We start from the raw sequence: 13,128 nt of genomic DNA on the forward strand, positions 1-13,128 counted from the left end.
TTGACTCCTCAATTAAAGGAGTACTTACCTTGATTTCGTGACTAATTAATTTTGAGTCCCCATAATAACTGATGAACTTTGATTTTTACCTTATTTGCTACCTGCTTTCAAACTATATATACACACTCTCTTATTAGCACAAATGGTTCAAAAGCTCTCTCTCTCACACTTAAACTTTCTGCTCTCTCTCTCTCTTTTGTGCTACTTGATACTATTCTAAGTTAGCCGACTGCAAGCCAAGGCTAACCGTTGTGTTCTCCTGCTCTTTCACTTTACTTACTGTTTTCTTTACTGGTATGTTCTAGTTTCAATTCAAGTTCCAACAACAATACAGTTCTTTTATTGCTTCAGTTCATCCTGTTTCTAGTTTGCTTATATTTATGGTTTTTCCTATAGGATATAATTCAATCCAAATTCTGTTATAACAAGTGTTTCCGTGTGTTCATGCCTGCAAGCTTCAAAAATCAGTATTAAAATTAGATATCATGCCTATAGGGAACAACGTCAAATTCTGCCTATAGATCTAAACTAGTTTGGTTTTAAATAAATTAATCTGGTTAACGATTAGTTCACTTCTAAATCAGTTCAATTAAGTGGTTTGTATTTCCTTGAAACGAGTTCTTTAAAACTGCGTAAATCTATTACTAGACAGCATGCCTATAGGGATTAAAGAGTCCGTTTCAAAACGTGCCTTGTTTCTATATAAAATATAGTCACCATTATTCCACGCATAGGCAAGCCTATAGGGCGTTTCCAAAACTTGCAATGCTGAAACTATTTTTGTTACTTGATGTCATTCTGATCTTTTTAACAGTCTTTAAAAAATCAGTAGGCAACTGATAGGGTCATTACTTCTGGGTTTATAAAACAAACTGCTTGTATTCTGTACATTCACTTAGACATCATGCCTTAGGATACTGTTTAACAAAACGGCCTTTATTTGTGTTTGAGTTGTGCTATTTACATGCCTTATTTGTGGAGGTAAACTGAGCCTCTTATTTGCTTCTTCCTATTCTTCTTTGCTAAAGTCCTAACTGTTCTTGCCTGTCACCTTAGCATTTGCACCTTTAAAACCTTAGGGGTCTCTCCAGAACCACCTATAGGTAGAGGTCCTAAATCCCTCCGGGACCATTAAGAAGGGACGAGTAACAGAATGCAATAGAGATCACTGACCAAACACTCGCCTTAAATGACCACTAAGGGGGTGAGAAGGGTAGATATGGAATATGATGACTACACGCTAATATCACGTGTAACCCCTTATTGAGGAGTGTTTACCGGACATTGTGTGGGGTGTACCTATAGGCAAACCAACCTAGGATTCCTCCTTTTACAAAATTCCTTTTTCTGTTAAAACCTTTATTTTTTACAACTTGTTCAAAAAATCTTTATCCAACGTGCTTTACTTGCAAACTATTTTATTCAACTGTTTATTTGTAATGGACTAATTTGTGAATATGAGTACGGCCAGGACCCACAGTTGTGGACCAAGAATGGTGCCTAACACTTTCCTATCAAGGTTATTTCGAGCCCTTATCTCTAAATCTCTAGTAATGCAAACCAATCCAAGAGTTAATCGCTCTAGGTGCCCTAATGCATCGTAATCCGTTAGGTGGCGACTTTTCAAATACCCAATTCCTAAAAGGAAATGAGTTATCACACCCCATGGAATGTCGAAATCCAGACTTCTCTCCGTGGAGGAGAAAAAAAAGGGGGCGCGACAGCATGGTGACTCTGCTGGGGATACCTTTAGGCTCTTACCATAACGAACTGATCTTTTACAAATTAGTCAAAGCATGTTTTATCCCGTACCCTTCTCCCTTATTTTAATTTAACTGTCTATTTTTCAAGAATTTATGATTTCTTTATTGCCCTGAAACTGACTTGTCTCTTAATTTTCCTTTTCCTGTAACTATCTTTCAATTATTTAAATATTGTATTTATTTTTCCTATGTGAAAATACTTGACTAAATGTTATTAATTGCTGCATAAATCATGCTCCGCATCATATTCCACTCGTGCGTATCAAATCCTATAGCAACGTTTTATGAGTGGTTGCGCTCTTCCTATTTACTACCCTTAAATTCAGAAAGACTTATTTATGGTAAAACTAGTCGATCAGCAGTGCAGTCGACGGTTCCGTGCCTTCCCCCTCTAGTTGTTCGCTTTAGGGTACCAGTCTAAAACCCCATAGAAACCTTACTCTGGTTAAAATTGTGCATGCATCATGGTCAAACCTAGTCGGATCAGTTATGTTGTCCACATAATGATCCTTTAAGATAGGCCTTATCCAAAGTCCATCGGGTTTTCCATAATCCCAACGGACACAACCACATTTTGTGCATTAATTTGGAGAACTAAATGCCGATATATTGATCATAAATGTATAAATAGTCGAGTCCAGTAGGGGTAAGGTCTAACCCTTTTGTTTTGCAGAAAATGAGGCACGAGGTTCCCAGATTCAGTATGGTTAGCAATATCCCACCATTGTTGTTAGATTGGGTGGGAGGACCTTTCCTCAAGTGACAAGAAACATGTGAAAAAGTACCTGGGTAACCTACTTTCCTTGCTAGATATTGAGCTAAAAACAAATTGATCGAGGCTGCCACTTTATTCTGGGATAGTGAAAGAGTTGTGTTTCGTTTCGATGACATAGAGATGACACCGCTTCTACAGGAAATAGGAGGGCTTGCAGGATTGACTTGGGACAGTCCCGGGCTATTGGTACTAGAAAACTGTACGGGTAGGGGATTTTTTAAGATGATGGGGCTGAAGAAGAATGTCGACCTAGTATGCTTGAAGGACTCCTACATACCTTTCGAATACCTGTACGAGAGGTATGGCCATAGCAAGTATTTCCGCACTTACCATGATGACATCTCTCTCACTTCTCTGGGTCACATCCATCGCAGAGTGTTTGCATTCATTGTATACTTTCTAGGCCTGATAGTGTTCCCAATAAAAAAGGGAAAAATCCACACTAGGTTGGCCATGGTCGCTAAGACTCAGGTGGAAGGGATTAATAGACAGACATATACCATAGTCCCCATGATCATAGTCGACATCTACAAGGCTCTGGAATGCTATCAAAGAGGGGTCAAGCATTTCGAGGGTTGTAATTTGTTTCTGCAGTTATGGTTGTTGGAGCATTTCCAAAAGGGTCGCTATCGTCAAGAATTTCTGCGAAGGGCTTGGAACGACCACATTGCCTTCCATCACCCTAAGTAGATGACTAACATTCCAAACAGATTTGCTTAGCCGGAAAGCGCCAAGGAATGGGTTCCCAATAGACGAGTTTATTATCAGGTCCAGGGATGCTCCGCACTTGGTGTTGATCGGGTTGCGAGGAATATACCCATATGTCCCTATGCGAGTTATGAAGCAAGCAGGAAAAAAACAGGTTGTACCAAGGGTTGTCAAAATGAGTCATTTCAGGGCAGACTTCCAAGATGACGATGTCCCTTACAGGTGCCAAGCTCAGCACATGTGGCACTGCAAAATCATTATGGAGAAAAGCACCATTGAGCCAGACAGGTATTATGCAGGGTGCGAGCCTTTTTATCTGGCATGGTTGGAGGACAATCTGAAAGGAATGGTGACACCAAGGACCGGTCGAGGGAACAAAATCATAGATGAGGAAGCTGAAGCTCAAGTCAAATACAACAGGCTGCGCAAGAGGGTCCACGACTCTGAGAATGAGCACCGGGAAATACATAAGAGGAATATGAGGTTGATCGAGGAGTGGAAAGAAATGGCAGTTACTTCCAACAAGAAACTAGAATATTTGGAGCGAAGACTAGTGGAGTTGGAAGGCAAAGTCATAAAGAGGATTGAAAATTGCCAGAACACTGAAGGAGCTGAAGGAGGACATCTGGCCAGAGCCTACTTGCTGCTGGGACTACGCGAGCTGGGGGATCTATATGATGGAGTATGGAAGAGAAAATCTGGGGAAGGTCTTTCTGGGACCAAATAGGCTAGGTTTACTTGCTTTTCCTAAAATGTAATAAGGCCAAGTGCCAGTAGTGACTTAGTTTATTATTATCTTAGTGTCGTTTTGGGATTCGACTATTTTTATATTATGAAATGAAGCATTTATTGGAATTTAAAGTTCTATGAGTTTATTTGTCGCTAGGCCTACCTCGGGTACAACAAGGTTCCCAAAATAGACGCGAATTTACGTTTCCACAATATGTGTTTAAATACTGCAAATGTTTCAGAATCCTCACTGACTTGTTACCTTTTATTTTTGCTTATTTTTATTATTATTCCCATCCCATTAGGTTGGTTCACTCATACTGGCCTCATCAGCATATCATACCAGATCCAGAGGCCCTCTACCTCCTCCTCCTCCAAGCAACACAAAGGGCAAAGGAAAGACAAAGATGGACGACTTAAGTGGAATCCAAAAGGAAAATGTTGAGAACGTAGAGACTTCAGATGGTCGTAGTACTCCGGCCTCGAATGACCTGGTTTTAAGACTGGAATAAAAGATACTAGAACTGCAAGGAGAACTTGAGCAGGTCCACAACTTGGCAAACCTATCACTTACCCTCAATGTCCTTGATATCCACCAATAAAACACAAAGAACCCAACGCCTCCTCAGAACGCACAGCCACAAAATCCTACCGCACCAAATCAATACGCAACCCCACCCCAAAATATCAATCCATTGCCAATACCAACTCCACTACATCATTATCAACCAATTCAGTATCCACCAACCACCACATACTACACTTCCCAAAACACACAACCCATTCCCGATCCATAAAACTCCACCAATGACCACACTACATCCAAGTTCCTGGCACCCATCAAAGAAACCCCATATATGTGGAAACTATGCCTCATTCTACCCAACCAATCTCCTGTGCACCGGAATCCTCTGAGAAGGACCTGCTCATTAAGAACATCGCTGAAGAACTCAAGAAATTTACAATCCGAGTTCAAAGTGTTGAAGGCGACAGAGGAATAGAGGGTTGAACTATAAAGATCTGTGCATACAGCCAGATGTTGAACTGCCAGAAAGGTACAAACCTCCCAAGTTCGAAATGTTCGATGGTACATGTGATCCGAGGGTTCATCTAAGGACCTATTGTGACAAACTTGTCGGGGTCGGGAAAGATGAGAAGATTCGGATGAAGCTCTTTATGAGGAGACTTACTGGGGACGCTTTGTCTTGGTATATCAGTCAAAATCCCAAGAAATGGTCCAATTGGGTAAGCATGGCATCAAATTTCATGGACCGGTTCAGGTTTAACATAGAGAATGCACCAGATGTTTTCTACATTCAGAATCTTAAGAAGAAACCTACTAAGACTTTCTATGAGCACGCTACTCATTGGTGGTCGGAAGCAGCCAAGGTCAGGCCCTCTTTGGATGAAGAACAAATGAATAAATTCTTCGTTCGGGCACATGATCCACAATATTATGAGAGGTTGATGGTTATCGAAAATCACAAGTTTTCTGACATCATCAAACTCGGAGAAAGGATTGAGGAAGGAATCAAGAGCGGGATGGTAACGAACTTTGAGGCACTACAAGCCACAAATAAGGCACTACAATTAGGTGGCATATCGAAGAAGAGAGATGTTGGGGCAGTAATAGTGGCCTAGGGCCCAAAATCTCTGCTCACATATCAAACACCTCCACCCATCTATCAAACACCTCCACCCACATATCAAACACCTCCACCCACATATTAGGCACCTCCAGCCACATACCAAGCATCACCACCTACATATCAACCTTCATCTCCCAGATATTCCCAACTAGCCACTATCCATCATACCTATAATTCCCAACCATCCCACTTCCAATCACCACCAGCTCACCAAAACTATCCAAGACCAACACCCAACTTCGACCGCAAGCTACCCAGACAATATACCACCATTGTTGAGCTCATCGACCAATTGTATGAAAGGTTGAAAGTCGCAGGCTACGTCACTCCTGTTCCCGCTGTAGCATTAGAAAATCCATCCTAATGGGTCAATCCAAATAAAACTTGTGCATACCATTCCGGTATGAAAGGGCACACACATTAAAGGATAAGATCCAGACACTCATTGAAAACAAGGTCATACAAGCAAAGGAAGATGCACCTAATGTCCGCAACAATCCCCTCCCTAATCATAGAGGTGATGGTGTACATGTGATAGAAACAAATGAAGAATGGGACCTTGAGGGGTCAATCGGGCTTATTCGAGAAGGTGATGACTTTAAGGTTGCAATCACACTTACTCCTATTGTGGTTCAAACTTAGGCACCAATCGATGTTGAGGTAACTATATCAGTTCCATTCAAGGTGGAAGTGGCTCCGCCCGCAGCAACCTCCGCTCCCTTTGAAGTAGACGTGGTCACACCTTTTAATGTGACGGTATCAACCACAACCCTGGGATTATGTTGTCGAGGCTCGGCGGAAGGGAAAATCTAATGTAGAGGAATCTGACGCTGCACAAGGGATGATTAGAACTGGAAGAGTCTATACACCTGAACACTTGGGATGTTCGAGTAAGGAGGCCACTACTAGACAGCCTATTATTGAGACCGGGCCAGATGACTTGTGGAGGAAAGTACAGGCAAAGGAGTACTCCATTGTTGATCATCTGAACAAAGTCCCTGCTCAGATATCTATCATGTCACTATTGTAGAACTTAGAGGCACACAAGAACGCCTTAATGAAAGTACTGAGCGAGGCTTATGTACCCAATAACATCACTGGTGGAGAAATAGCCAACATGGTCGGTCAAGTGTTAGAGATCCATACGATTATCTTCCACAAAGATGAGCTACCGCCCGAAGGTTTGAATCACAATCGGGAATTGCATATCACAGTGCAATTTGAAGACAAGTTCATTGCCAGGGTCATGGTTGATGGAGGTTCGAGCCTGAATATTTGTCCATTGGACACTCTGAAGAGGTTGGACAAAGGTTTCCACAAGATACGGGTAGGAAGCATGAATGTGAAGGCTTTTTATGGGTCTCAGAGGGCCACGATCAGGTAAATCAACCTTTACTTGCAGATGGGGCCAACTTGGTTCGACATTGAATTCCAAGTGCTTGATATACCAGCCTCATATAATTTTTTGTTGGGCCGCCCGTGGATCCATGCTGCTGGAGCCATGCCTTCCACAATACATCAAGCCGTGAAGTTTGAATGGAACTGCCAGGAAGTAATCATTCACAGATATGGAAGTAACCCCATTTACACTAGTCAAACCATCCCGGCCATTGGACAGAGAAGATGGCTAGGAGGGGAAACCTATCATCACATCGAACGGATCAATGCCGTTGAGAAGGATAAATGGTGGAGTAACAAGATAGAAAGTATACTAGCATGGTCTGGATATGAACCCGGCAAAGGGTTAGGAAAGAACCTCCAAGGTATCACCAAGCCAATACAACTGAAAAATCATGGTATCACTTTTGGTCTTGGATACCAGTACATGGCAAGAGTACAGGGATTGGTCGTCTCCATGGCTTGGACCATATTACCCCCTTGAGCAACCAGTGCCACATTTGGAACAAGCTTTTCACCAAGCCGACACGATATGGGGGACTGTGGAAGAAGAAGCACTAGCTAGGTTGAAAATTTTGTTCCTGGAGGATGAGGACGTGGATTGCGGTGCCATAATTGAGGAGGAGGAGGAAGAAGGCCTCACCATTCAGACTGTGGCGAATGGAGCTGTTCTTAGAAACTGGACCGCCACACCATCCCAAACCCGCTAAGTCCCTGGGTAGCTTGGCAAGATTTACTTCTATAGTCATTTTAGGCATTTTAAAATTTCCTGTAGTTTCGTTTTAATCTTTACTTATTTCAAAATAAATGCTCAATTCATCGAGTCGTGCTTTGTCTGAACAATTTCTCAAGTTTTAATCAGATGCATTTGCTCTTTATTATTCACTACTATCTTTATACTTTTTCTTTTCATATTACTACTATTACTTTTCCTTATGAACCAGTGACTGTGACATGTAATGAGGCAACGCAACATGAGAATAGTGACTTAGAGGAAGAAGATGAGATACCCGAGGAAATCGTCGGGGAGGTTGAAAATTTTGAAAATAAGCCTAAGTCCAATCTGGACGAGACCGAAGCAGTAAATTTGGGAGACGCTGAGATCGTCAAAGAGACCTGCATCAGCATTCACTTGTCACCAACGGAGAAGGAAGCGTACATTCATTTCCTAAAGGAATATGAGGACATCTTCGCATGGTCATATGATAACATGACCGGTTTGAGCACTTCCATAGTGGCTCACAAGTTGCCTACTAATCCCATGTGTCCGCCAGTTAAGTAGAAACTCAGAAAATTCAAACAAGACATGAGTCTAAAAATCAAGGAGGAAGTTACCAAGCAGATCAAAGCCAAGGTTCTCAGGGTGGTTAAATATCCAACCTGGTCAGCTAACATTGTGCCAGTTCTAAAGAAAGACGGGAAGGTCAGAGTATGTGTTAACTATCGGGATTTAAACAGAGCAAGTCCTAAGGACGACTTCCCACTGCCGAATATACATATCCTGATCAATAATTGCGCCAAGCATGAACTTCAATTCTTTGTCGATTTCTTCGCGAGTAATCACCAGATTTGGATGGATGAAGAAGACAGCTTTTATTACACCATGAGGTGTATACTGTTAGAAGATGATGCCATTCCGTCTGAAGAATGCTGGGGCCACTTATATGAGAGCCATGACAACCATCTTCCATGATATGATACACAAAGAAATAGAGGTGTATGTGGATGATGTCATTATCAAATCCAAGAGGGCCGCAGATCTTATAGCGGACCAGAAAAAGTTCTTTGACAGGCTAAAGAGGTACAATTTGAAACTGAATCCCGCAAAGTGTGCATTCAGGGTTCCCACAGGAAAATAATTGAGATTCATCATCAGTCATCGAGGGATCGAGCTGGATCCGTCTAAAGTCAAATCTATTCAGAAGTTACCGCCACCTATGAGCAAAAAGGATGTGATGAGCTTCCTAGGACAGCTCAACTACATCAATCGATTCATAGCACAGTCCACAATCATATGTGAACCCATCTTCAAGATGCTAAGAAAGGATGCCGAAACAAGTTGGACCGAGGATTGTCAAAAATCTTTTGACAAGATCAAGGAATACATGTCCACACCACCAGTTCTGGTCCCGACAGAACTAAGAGGACCTTTGCTACTCTATCTATCTGTATTAGATGGAGCCTTCGGATGTGTTCTGGGACAACTTGACGAGACAGGAAGAAAGGAGCAGGCCATATATTACTTGAGTAAGAAGTTCACACCTTATGAAGCACGGTATTCTCTGCTTGAATGCACTTGCTACGCTCTGACCTGGACAACCCAGAAATTGAGGCATTACTTATGTGCCTACACTACATACCTCATATCCAGGATGGATCCTCTAAAGTACATATTTCAGAAACCCATGCCTACTGGTAGGTTGGCTAAATGGAAGATACCACTAAGTGAGTTCGATATCATCTATGTAACTCAAAAGGCGGTCAAGGGATAAGCATTGGCAGATCACCTTTCTAAAAATCTGGTGGGAGGAGAATACGAACCTTTGAAAATGTATTTTCCTAATGAAAAAAGTATCATTTGTAGGAGAAGATATTACCGAAGCATATGATGGTTGGAGGATGTTCTTTGACGGAGCCGTAAATTTCAAAGGGGCATTGGAGCAGTTTTGGTATCAGAAATGGGTCAGCATTATCCGGTATCTGCTAAACTCAGATTTCCTTACACTAACAGTATGGCAGAATATGAAGCCTGCATACTAGGCTCAACATGGCAGTTGACATAAACATTCGGGAGCTGCTAGTGATCGGCGACTCAGATTTGCTTGTGCACCAGGTACAAGGAGAGTGGGCCACCAAGAATTCCAAGATATTTCCATATCTGCACCATGTGCAGGAATAGAGAAAGAGGTTTACAAAGATAGAATTCCAACATGTGCCCAGAATTCAGAACGCGTTTGCCGACGCATTGGCCACCTTATCATCCATGATACAATATCCAAATAAGAACTATATTGATCCTATTCTGGTGAGGATCCATAATCAGCCGGCATATTGTGCTCATGTCGAGGAAGAAATGGATGGAAAGCCTTGGTTTCATGACATCAAAGAATACTTATCATAAGGAGAATACCTGAATCATGCAAATCACACTCAGAAACGCACGTTTCGAAGATTGTCAAATTAGTTCTTCCATAGCAGAGGAAACTTGTACAGAATAACTCCTAATTTGGGTCTACTAAGATGTGTTGATGCAAAGGAAGCTTCTAAGCTACTTGAGGATGTGCATGTTGGGACCTATAGTCCACACATGAATGGTTTCGTCTTGGCTAAGAAGATACTCAGAGCTGATTATTTTTGGATGACCATGGAAATGGATTGCATTCAGTATGTCTGCAAATGCTTTCAATATCAAGTGCATGCCGATATGATAAAAGTGCCGCCAAATGAGCTCAATGCAACAAGCTCACCTTGGCCATTCGCCGCTTAGGGAATGGATGTTATTGGTCCGATTGAGCCCACTGCTTCAAACGGACATAGGTTTATTCTGGTAGCCATTGATTACTTCACAAAATGTGTAGAAGCTACATCTTACAAAGCTGTAACCAAGAAAGTCATCGCAGATTTTGTCAAGGATCGTATTGTATGCCGATTCGAAGTTTCCGAGTCTATTATTACTGAAAACGCCGCCAATCTCAATAGTGATCTGATGAAAGCCATGTGTGAAACTTTCAAAATCAAGCACAAGAATTCCATAGCCTACAGACCTCAGATGAATGGAGCCGTGGAAGCCGCTAACAAAAACATCAAGAAGATACTAAGGAAAATGGTAGGGAACCACAAACAATGGCATGAGAAGTTACCCTTTGCTCTATTGGGGTGCCGTACCACGGTTCGCACATCAACCGTGGCAACTCCCAACATGTTGGTTTATGGTACCGAGGCTGTCATCCTAGCCGAAGTGGAAATTCCTTCTTTAAGAGTCATACAGGAAGCTAAACTCAGCAATGCAGAGTGGATAAGGGGCCACTATGAGCAATTGGACCTTATCGATGGAAAGAGGATGAACATAGTATGTCACGGCCAACTTTAATAGAACAGAATGTCCAAAGCTTTCAACAAAAGGGTCAAACCAAGATAGTTCGCACCAGAGCAGCTGATACTGAAAAAAATCTTTCCACGTCAAGATGAGGCCAAAGGGAAATTCTCTCCCAACTGGCAAGGTCCATACATGGTTCACAGAGTACTAACAGGAAAAGAACTCATACTTGCAGAAATGGACGAAGAAGTCTAGCCAAAACCGATCAATTCAGACGCAGTCAAGAGATACTATGCTTAGATACTTTACATTTCCTCATTTGATGTAATTGAACTACACTTGACCTAATTCCCATTTAAGGGGGGGATACGTATGCAGCCTTATGGGTTCGGTCATATGATAATAAAATTTTCATTTTCCCCCAAGCTCAGAAACTGGGGCAGAATTTTGAGAAGGATTCTCAAAATTCCGGAGAGGGTTCAGTATGGTCCATCATCCACAAACAGTTAAAGATCATCTACCAAACTGGGGCAGAGTTTTGAGGAGGACCCTCAAAATTCTAATATGAGATAGCTGCAATGCCTTGGAGACGTGTTACAGTCACTAGTTCATCTAAATATATCAATATATTTCTAAAACAACTCTATTTTTTTTATCAATAATTGCATATTTTAGAAAACTCTATTTCCATAACAAGTCAGGCGTCACCCAGGGGAACTCGAAAGGCTTTCGGGACGGAGCATAGCAAGGCCAACGGAAAGCACGAACCAACCTCCCCACAAAACTTACAACTTTTCTTTGAACGCAGGTACGTTTGACATGACGATAGCACTCGCAAACACATGTACACAAAGCAAATTCACTATCCAACAAGCCACCAGACACTGAATATACATCTCTAGCTAAGACATGTGCTACTTTTACTTACTACTTGCTCTCTGCATGAGGCTAATCTTTGCCTCCATATTTGCATGAGGCTAATCCTTGCCTCCCATTTGCAGGAGTCTAATCCCTGACTCCATGTTTGCATGAGTCTAATCCTTGACTCCATACTTGCATGAGGCTAATCCCTACCTCCCTACTTGCATTAGTCTAATCCTTGACTTCATACTTGCATAAGGCTAATCTTTGCCTCCATACTTGCATGAGGCTAGTCCTTGCCTCCCTATTTGCATGAGTCTAATCCTTGACTCCATATTTGCATGAGGCTAATCCTTGCCTCCCTACTTGCATGAGTCTAATCCTTGACTCCCTATCTGCATGAGTCTAATCCTTGCCTCCCTACTTGCATGAGTCTGATCCTTGACTCACTACTTGCATGAGGCTAATCCCTGCCTTTCTACTTGCATGAGTCTAATCCTTGACTCCATACTTGCATGAGGCTAATCCCCGCCTCCCTACTTGCATGAGGCTAATCCCTGCCTCCCTACTTGCATGAGTCTAATCCTTGACTTCATACTTGCATGAGGCTAATCCCTGCTCCCTACTTGTATGAGTCTAGTCCTTGACTCCATACTTGCATGAGGCTAATCCCTGCCTCCCTACTTGCATGAGGCTAATTCTTGCCTCCATACCTGCATGAGCTTATCCTTGCCTCCATATTTGCCTGGGACTAAGCACTGTCCCTTTTTGCACATATATTGCTCTATTTTACTATATATCTACTTTCCAATCGGGCTAAGCTCTGCCCTCCATTTCACAAGACTAATCATTATCTTGATAACATCATGACTATTGCATATCATGGGTTGAAATATCACTAATTTATTCAAAGGCGTCATAGTCTAAAGGCATCATCCTCATAGCCAAAAGACACCATGCCATGGCATGAGGATCCCTCAAACTTGCATATCATTATTCAAAGGCGTCATGGTTCGGAGGCACCATTGTCATGGCCTAAGAATATCATTTCATGGCCTGCGAATTCCTCACTAAACAATATATGGCCAAGGATGTCATGGTCTAAGGATGTCATCTTTAACCGTCCAAAGACAACCTTCATGGTCCAAAGGGAATCTGCATCATGTTTAAATTTTCTCAAAAATGTTTGTAGCATCTTTTATCTGCAGG

This window comes from Nicotiana tabacum, chromosome 8 (genome assembly GCF_000715075.1).
Source record: "Nicotiana tabacum cultivar K326 chromosome 8, ASM71507v2, whole genome shotgun sequence".
In the NCBI taxonomy this organism is placed as follows: Eukaryota; Viridiplantae; Streptophyta; class Magnoliopsida; order Solanales; family Solanaceae; genus Nicotiana; species Nicotiana tabacum.